Source organism: Leptonychotes weddellii, chromosome 9 (genome assembly GCF_054177405.1).
Source record: "Leptonychotes weddellii isolate Sample4059 chromosome 9, ASM5417740v2, whole genome shotgun sequence".
Classification (NCBI taxonomy): Eukaryota; Metazoa; Chordata; class Mammalia; order Carnivora; family Phocidae; genus Leptonychotes; species Leptonychotes weddellii.
Window position 1 is genome coordinate 84,044,842 of NC_138377.1, and position 8,617 is coordinate 84,053,458.

Genomic DNA, 8,617 nt, shown 5'->3' on the forward strand with positions numbered 1-8,617 from the left:
GAAATGCCATATGATCCAGTCATTCCACTACTGGGTATTTACCCAAAGAAAACAAAAATGCTATTTAGAAAATATATATGCACCCCTCTGTTTATTGTAGCATTATTTACAATAGCCAAGACATGGAAGGAAACCAAATGTCCATCTATAGATGAATGGATAAAGAAGAGGTGGTATATATGATAAAGAAGAGCTGGTAATCTGTGTCTAATATATATATTTTTTTACTTTGAAGCCATATACATATATATGTATGTATATATATATATATATATATATAATGAGATCTTGCCATTTGCGTCAACATGGGTAGACCTGGAGAGGGTTACGCTAAGTGAAATAAGTTAGACAAAAACCATGCTATATGATTTTGCTTATATGTGGATTCTAAAAAACAAAACAAATGAATGAACAAACAGAAAAGCAGAATCAGACCTATAAATACACAGAGCAAACTGATGATTGCCAGAGGGGAGGGGGATGGGTGGTTGGGTACAGGTGAAGAGGAGTGGGAGATACAAGCTTGCAGTTATGGAATGAATAAGTCACAGGAATAAAAGGTACAGCACAGGGAATATAATCAATGGTATGGTAATAACATTGTATGGTGACAGATGGTAGCTCCATTGTGGTGAGCACAGCATAAGGTATAGAGTTGTTGAATCACTATATTATACACCTGAAACTAATGTAACATTTGTGTGTCAACTATACTCAAGAAACAGAAAAAAAAAAGGAAAAAAGAATCTAAATAAGTTAAAAAAAAAAAAAAAGCAGATTGGGAGCCTCATCCAGAACCACTGAATCCCAGTCCAAAGATATGCATTTTATGCATATTCTCAACATGATTCTCATGTACTTTAAAGTCTGAGAACCCTTCAAATATCAGCATATTTAAGAATCATCAGGAAACTGAGGCACTGTGCCTGGGGGACTGTCAAGGTATCTGCATTTTTAGCAAGCATCTTGGGGCTTTGAGGCAGGTGGTTCACATATTGGATTTAGGGAAACGATGTTACAGGTTGTTCGAATAAAGTTAAAAATTGGCAGGAAAAAAAAGAAGCACATGACCTGACTCTGATTAGATAGATCCTAAGCACAGCATCAGAATGGCATCCAATTCCTTCTTTGTTTGTTTGCTTGTTTGATATTCTAGTCCTGGTGAATTCAATATTTAAATAAACACAATATGAAAACTTTGTGAGAGAATCTTGTCCTTTCCTATTCCCGCACCATCCTTACTGGTTATCATGTAGGTTGTGAACATGCAAAGGAGTGACTTTTGTGAGCTCACTTCTTGAATGTGAGAAGTAATTTCACCCAGTTGAGCCTCCCAGAACTCTTTCACTGGTGGCTGCAGCTAATGCCTGAGTAAGACGTGTCAAACACCCCCCTTCCATCTGGCTATGCCTATAAGACTGGAAATTAGAGTAAAGTGGGAAGGTACTAGGCTCCCAGAGTTCAATAAATACAGAGAGGAAGGAAAAGAAGAAAGAAAAAAGAAAGTTGAGTTCTCTCACGTCTCCGGAGGGAACTTGTACAAGTGAGTATATCAGTTCTTAGCTATAAGTGGACCTTGATTGTCATTTGTTTGAAGGCAGGCTTGCTGGTGATGGAGATTCAGGGCAACCCACATCCGAAGACTCTCAAAGGGAAAACTTTGGATTTAAAGAAATGTAACAAAGTGGTAATTCAGACTGTGGACAGAAATGTGACATGGGGAGGAGAGCCGATGGGTAGGCCTCTTTCCTGCACTCCTCAACACACATGCAAGTTCATACACATTTTAGTTCTGTTATTCTTTCTCTAGAAGACAGGAAAACAGATACAAAGTAGATACAAAGTGGAACCAGCCTTTTTGGCTTAGGACAATAGGATGTGGGACTATGTAAACTTTTTGGCTACTTTCACTGATTTTGTTAAACTGATAAGAACAGATACTACACTTGATCTTAGCCAAAAGGCCGAGAAGCGATACTACTTTCACTGATTTTGTTTGAGAAATTATATTTTTAAATTATTTGTTAGCCACTTTCATTGATTTTGCTTGAGAAGTAGTTTTGTTCTGTTTTAGTCTTTGATTACTATTTCCTATTTGGTCCTTCCTAAATTTTTAGTAACTTAAAATACAGTCATCTGTCTTAGAGGGAATAGAAGGAACGGCGGTGTTTTCCTAAAATATCGTTTAATTTCACATGTTCCAGGGAAGTAAGACCTTCGAGGGGCTTGGGCGTGCTGGTTGCAGCAGGATCAAAAGAAGAGAACCCAGAAAGGGAAGTGAGATGAGGAGAAAAAGTTGCAGATGCTTTTTATAAGAAATGCTCCCTCTGCCTCCAGCAAGAGGCTCCTGCCAGAATTTTATTTGCTGAAAACTTGGGTGGTTTTTAAATTCTGTTTTAATAAGGTTGATTGATTATCTACTTTCAATCCTAATTCATTGTTTTTATGCTTGTTTTTTGTTTGTTTTTGCTTAACAAAGCCACTCAATTGCAGAAGCAATAGGGACTCAAATCCGTGGTGTATTGAGGCCCTGTTTGTTCTCCCCTCCCTCCTTGGCCCCTAGGCTGCAACTGCAAGGAAGGAGCAGGTATTTGGCCTCAGGCCCAGTTGCTTTCCTTCTGTTGTCAGCAACTGTTTTCTTCTCTCCTAAGCCAATTTTATTTTCTTGCCCTGTTGTCTTAAGTCGCACTAATTAACGGTCTTTTTGGTGAAGGCCAAGGTGAAAATATCCTCTCAACCTTCAACTTTTCATAGCTTGTAAATGATCTTCCCTCTCCCTCAGAGGAGCATCAGTCTGTGACATTGGTATTTTTGTCCCCGTCTAGTGAGCCTTTTCAGTGTCGGTTCCCTGCTGTGACAGCCACGTCAATACTGAGCATAGGGACTGTCCCAGTCCTCACAGCTGATATTACGGGCTGTCTGGGGCTTCTGGAGACGGCACACTCCCATTGCCTGGTGACGGCTGGACCCACAGGGACTCAAAAACTGCCTGTTTTCCAAACCAAAGACTAGTAGTAAAGTAAGGATCGTCAGCCAGATGCTTCTTCCTGCAAGTGCCTGTCATCGGAGAGCCTCTAGCCCACATACCATGGAATTTATCTGGTAGTATAAATTATGCTCTTGTGAATTCGGGGCATTATGTAATGCTTTAGAGAACTTTTTAGAAAGATGGGGACACTAGGGACTTTTCTACAGTCACAATATATGTGCTTCCCTGACTTGGCAGGAGAGAGAGGTGAACAATGGGATGTCTTTTCTTCTCCAACCTTGGTTTGTTTCCTATCATATGTGGAGGTATAAGCAGCTCTATGATTCATGTGAATTTAATAATATAGAATTGAAGCAGGCATTTTCTAACTTGATAACTTTTTCCCCTAAAGTTTTGCAATTCTCTCATTTTCATGGTAGCATAGTGTAATGGTTAAACGCGTGGGCTCTGGGTTCAGTTCCTGGCTTAGACACTTACTGGCTCTGTGAACTTGCATAGTTTATGTAAGCTTTATGGTGTCTCAGTTCCTTTTGTTAAAAAGTGGGGGGGTTAATAATTATGCCTGATCCGCGGAGTTGTGAGGATAAAATGGAGTAGAATGTTTGGCATCCTCAGAGACTGGTCTGGTGCATCACAAACAAACATACTGACATGCCTATCAGAAGAGCCTGTTTTCCTAGGAGACAGGTGCATGCCTCAGTGAATCAGTGCTCGTTAGGGTACAGCCTCCCAGGTTGGATAATGACTTAACTCCCTGATCGGAATCAGAGAAGGATTCTCAAAGGATGGATCCTTGTAGCTGCTTAGGTGCTGATTTCTAAACAAAATGTAAATGTGCTCATTTACATTCCAGGCCAGCCCGTGTCCATCTCCAATACCACCATGTGATTGAGGCACACTGTAATATTCCAAGAAGCTGACACGATCTTCTGTTGAAACAGTGTTATTTTCAGATTCTAGCTGAGTATACTTAATAACTGTAAATCCCAGAGTTTCCAAGAGTAAGACTAGATGTCTGTGGGTACTCAATCTTAATTCAAAGGCATAACCCAGTTGTCCTTTATACTGGAAAAGATGCCACATATAACATGATACAGTGTTCTCAAGTATCTAAAGTTTTGGTGAAAAATAGTCTACAGCCAGCCTCTGAGTATTACTATATGTATACTTTAAAATGATTATCTTCATACAAATAATATTGCAAAAAAAAATTATTCATTATAATCTTACCACCTTTATCTTATTATATGGTTATAGGATTATATGACACTCCCATATCACATTGCTTTTCTTTTCCATGTTCTTTTTTAATCTTTATACATATACATATGCTTTGTATATTAGACTATAATGTATAATTTTGTATTTCATTCTTACCCATTTAGCCCTGTTGAGCATTTTTTCCTTTTATAACAAAATCCTTTAATTATTCATTTTAATGTATAGATAGATAGCATTCTGCTGGATAAGTGTATTGTGTTTTACCATTATCTTCTTTTGGAGTACTAAGGTTATTTTTGTGTTATTGTTAACATAACCCTCTAGCATATTTGTGCATAACCTCCTTCCTTTTCTCTGGGATTTTTTTTCTCTAGCCATCAATTTATAAAATAATAACATATGCATGGTTATTATCTAGATTGTCTTATTCTTATAAGCTTTTAGCTTCTTCATGTATAAGGCCCTTTCAGAATAGACTCCAGACATTGAGTTGAAGGAGGATATTAAGCATGGAGACTGAGTGTGGATGAAGTCTTCTCCAGGAGAGCCATTTGTTGTCTCTCAAAAAAAAAAAAAAAAATATTTTACATATTCCAGGCACTCTGTTAGGCCCTGAGGATATTATGAGCAAAAAGACATGATCTTTGTCCTCTTAGAGACTGAATCTAGTGAGGGAGTCATCTTTAATTAAATAATTGCATAAATAGATAACAAATCACACTGCTAACAATAGCTGCAACAATAAAATGAGTGTATGTTTTGAGGGTTTTATTATGGCAAGGACTAAGGGTAATTTTCTGAAGAAGTAATATTTGAGCTTTGTTGTGAAAGATGAATAGAAATTAAATTAGGGGGACAGGGTGTTTTCTGGGTAGTGGGTAGAGCATTTGACCACAGAATGCTGTGGCAGGAGGGAAAAGGATCATTGGAGATAGGAAATGCTATACCAGGGTAGCTGGAGCACAGATACTAAAGTGTCCTCTGTTTTCTGGAACAAGAAGCTGCATTGCTCTAGAATATTTACTCTGAGTGAGAATGAGGGAATGGATTGATTGCTTTTATTACTTTTTTATTCTGCAAACCTTTCATTGCTGCTGTAAAAACTGATTCTAATATTGGTAAAAGCCTTCAAAATTGCTTGGTGGTCTCTATATGCTTATTAAAAATAATATCCCACTTATAATCTATAAGAAAAAAGTTGTCTTATCATTTATATAGCTCCTTTTAAGAAAGGAAATTTACATCTGTGACTTTATGTTAATAAAAAGAATTTCATTTCAAGTTGACTTCTGAGCCAAGCAAAGCAAATATAAATATTCTGGTTGACATCAAAGTTAGACGAATCTCTGTAGAGATTATATATTGCATATGAAAGGAAGTCAAATTGCTTAAATATCTATTTATTATTCTCATAGCTCTCCAATCTAGTAACTTCTTCAGTGGTGAATCAACTTTCTAAATGTCAGGACAAATTATGGCTATTTATGACTTAATCTTTCTCTGGGCTATAACAGACTCAAAATGCCTGCACTTTCACTCTGGCATGTAGGCAGTAATGGGTGGAATTTGTGCTTTGGGTCCATACAGATAGATAGATATGCATAATGGTGCGCTATGGCCACCTTCCATCTTCATGGCACTTTACATTTTCTAAAGCATTTTAATATCTCTTACTGTATTAAAAATCCAGTTTTAGAACTGGAATGAACTTTAAGCTTTAGTTTAAAGGTGTTTTTAACAAAAAGCAATGGGTTTAGAGAACTGTGTTCAAATTGGAGCTCTGTGATCTACCAGCTAAGTGGCTTTGGGCAAGTCACGTAAACTCTGTCACACAGTCACCTCATTTCTACACTGGGGTTAACTAGTACCAAATGTGCAAGACTGGCTTGGGTGATAATTGAGGTCATAAATGAGAAAGGTTCCCAGGAGATGTTTAACCTATATGAATACTTTTAGCAATACAGCACATGGTCACACACAAACTAATATAGGCAAACATATTAGGATACAGTTCCCAGCCAAGTACTACTGGCTCAGTTTTACAGGTGATGAAATGGAATCAGACGGGGACAAGCTGCTTATTCAAGATGACTTATCAAGAATGAATCACAATGAAATGCACGTTTTCTGACTCTTGGTCTATCATATTTACCTCCATTCTCCTTCACCTTTGGAATTTCTTTCCCTGCCTTATGTTCTCCTCTTTGGGGATTTATTCCTTTTCATAATGGGCAGAAGATAAATAGCAACATGGATGGGTTTTATTAACATGACCCTCTGACCTCAAACTAGCACCGTTACGTCTTAGAAAAGACATCTCAGACCATAAACTAATGACTTACAATGGTAGATAATGCAATATTGCAGAAAGAAATTAAGCTGGAGAGTGACTAGCTGTATGATTTTTAAATAAGACAACCTTTCTATGCCTTATCAAAAAAAAATGATATTGGACTGGGATATAGCTATGAACTTTTCTGCCTTTAATATTTTGAGAGTCCATGCACAGAAGTAATAATTAAAGTGCCCATTACTTATCAGAGCAGTTATCAGCAGTGAAATGCTTGAGGTGCATTTCTGTAGTATTTCCTAAGCCATTATATACATTGTACTAGAAGTTTCTTCTATTAAAATATTTCAACACTAAGTTGGTAAGGACTTCCCCTGGGACTTGATGTATTCATTTTGTATTTATATATGTTTGTGAACCACAGCAGGAATAAAACAGTACCTTTTCTATTCCTTGTTTACTGAACTACTACTTAACCTACAAGAACCAGATCAAATGACGAAATTTTTGTGATGCCTTCCCATTCACCCAAGTGGAAACAATCACACTCAAAGCACATAGTTATAACATCCATCAGGAAGCAGTGTGATTATTTGTTTGTATGTCTGTCTCCTATGTAAGACTCATGTATTTTCAGAATCTATAGTAGAGCCTGGCACATAATAGATGCTCAATAATTATTTACCAGATGACAGAAGATTCGGAAAAAATTTAATAAGTCTCCATGTGTCTGTCATTGAGTGTACTAAACAGAACAAGTTTTAGATTATTCTAGGATTCTTTTCATTGCATATTTGATACTATGTGGTGTTTATGGTAAAAACAACAATGAAGAGGGTTGTGACAAATCAAGTATCCAACAGCCCTGAGGACTTGCAGCAATTTCCCCTGTGACCCTTGATTGATACTCAGAAGTGACTGTGCAACCCTATGTGTCACATCTTCCCTCAGTATCAGCTGTCCTTACAGAGCTCACATTGTTTATTTGTTTTCTGGTACAAACTATTAAAAGGTGGAGCTGCAGAGAATAGGATGTGGTTGGAAAGAGATGAGCACACAAAAAGCCTGAGGCATACTGAAGGAGAGTGTGGTTCTTCCTTGGAGTGGAAATATCACTCTGAAAGTCTTCTCTTAGTTTGTAAGTGCTCCACCAGCTACTTGTCAGGAACACTCCAGCCAAGGTTACCAGATTTGTAGAACTAGCGCTAGAGTTAATTTACAGCAAACTGGCAACCATTGGTAGTTTGGCTGCTGAATGGATTATTCCAGGTAACAGTAAAGTTTATTCGGGAGAGGTAGCAATGTGTAATTCAGTGCCAATAGACTGGATTTGTTTCCAAGTCTGCCATTTACCAGCTGGATGACCTTGCAGAAGCCATGTCATCTGAGACTCAGCTTCTCATTTGTCAAAGGAATTAATGATCCTTTTCCTGCTCTTTCATAGAAGTGTTGTGAGTCTCAATTTAGAAAATAAATGTTTGGGAAATGTAAGATGTTATTATTTACCTCTTTGGTTTATATTTTACTTTCATCAATTAAGAAAATAATGACAGACTGCACTATATTATTAGCTTGTGGTTAGGGGTAAATTTTAGCTTGGAATAATTTGGGCAATCACACTGGTTTATGATCTTGTGCAAATTTAGAAGACTTGGTGTGCCATGCATACAGGTTTTTAGTCGGAAAATTAAAAAGCAAAAGATCTCCTTTCCTAATCCCAAAGAAAATCTTTGTTTCTTTTGACTAAATCATAGGCTTTTGAACACTGAATCATCTGAGTATACCACAATCTACATATGGTGTCCTTAAGCACAAATAAGCTCTGTTGATTTCAAAAATTAATGTTTCCCCTTGAAGATGGAATGTTTATAAACTGTGTTGTTGGTCTATGGCTATCTGTGTTTGCAAGCCTGCTTATCACCAAGAATCCCAAGGTGAGATGGGAATTAGCTATCAGGAGAAAATTGTGCTTTCACAGCTGTTCTAGGCCAAATATTGAATCAGAGTACTGTTTCAGTCAATGGTTTTTATAAAGAGAAAGTAGCACTTCGTTTCATGGAGAATGTCCCAGAACAAAGAGAATTTGTTTGCATTATTCTGCTTTTTTCAATGGAGGG

At 37.4% G+C, this 8,617-nt stretch overlaps 1 non-coding gene across 1 annotated transcript; it reads right to left on the reverse strand.

Moving 5' to 3' along the window:
* Positions 1-1,784: 1,784 nt before the first annotated feature.
* On the reverse strand, positions 1,785-1,976 carry LOC115942256 (U2 spliceosomal RNA). The gene has a single exon (XR_004076850.1). It is a non-coding gene; the product is annotated as a U2 spliceosomal RNA (small nuclear RNA).
* Positions 1,977-8,617: the final 6,641 nt, after the last annotated feature.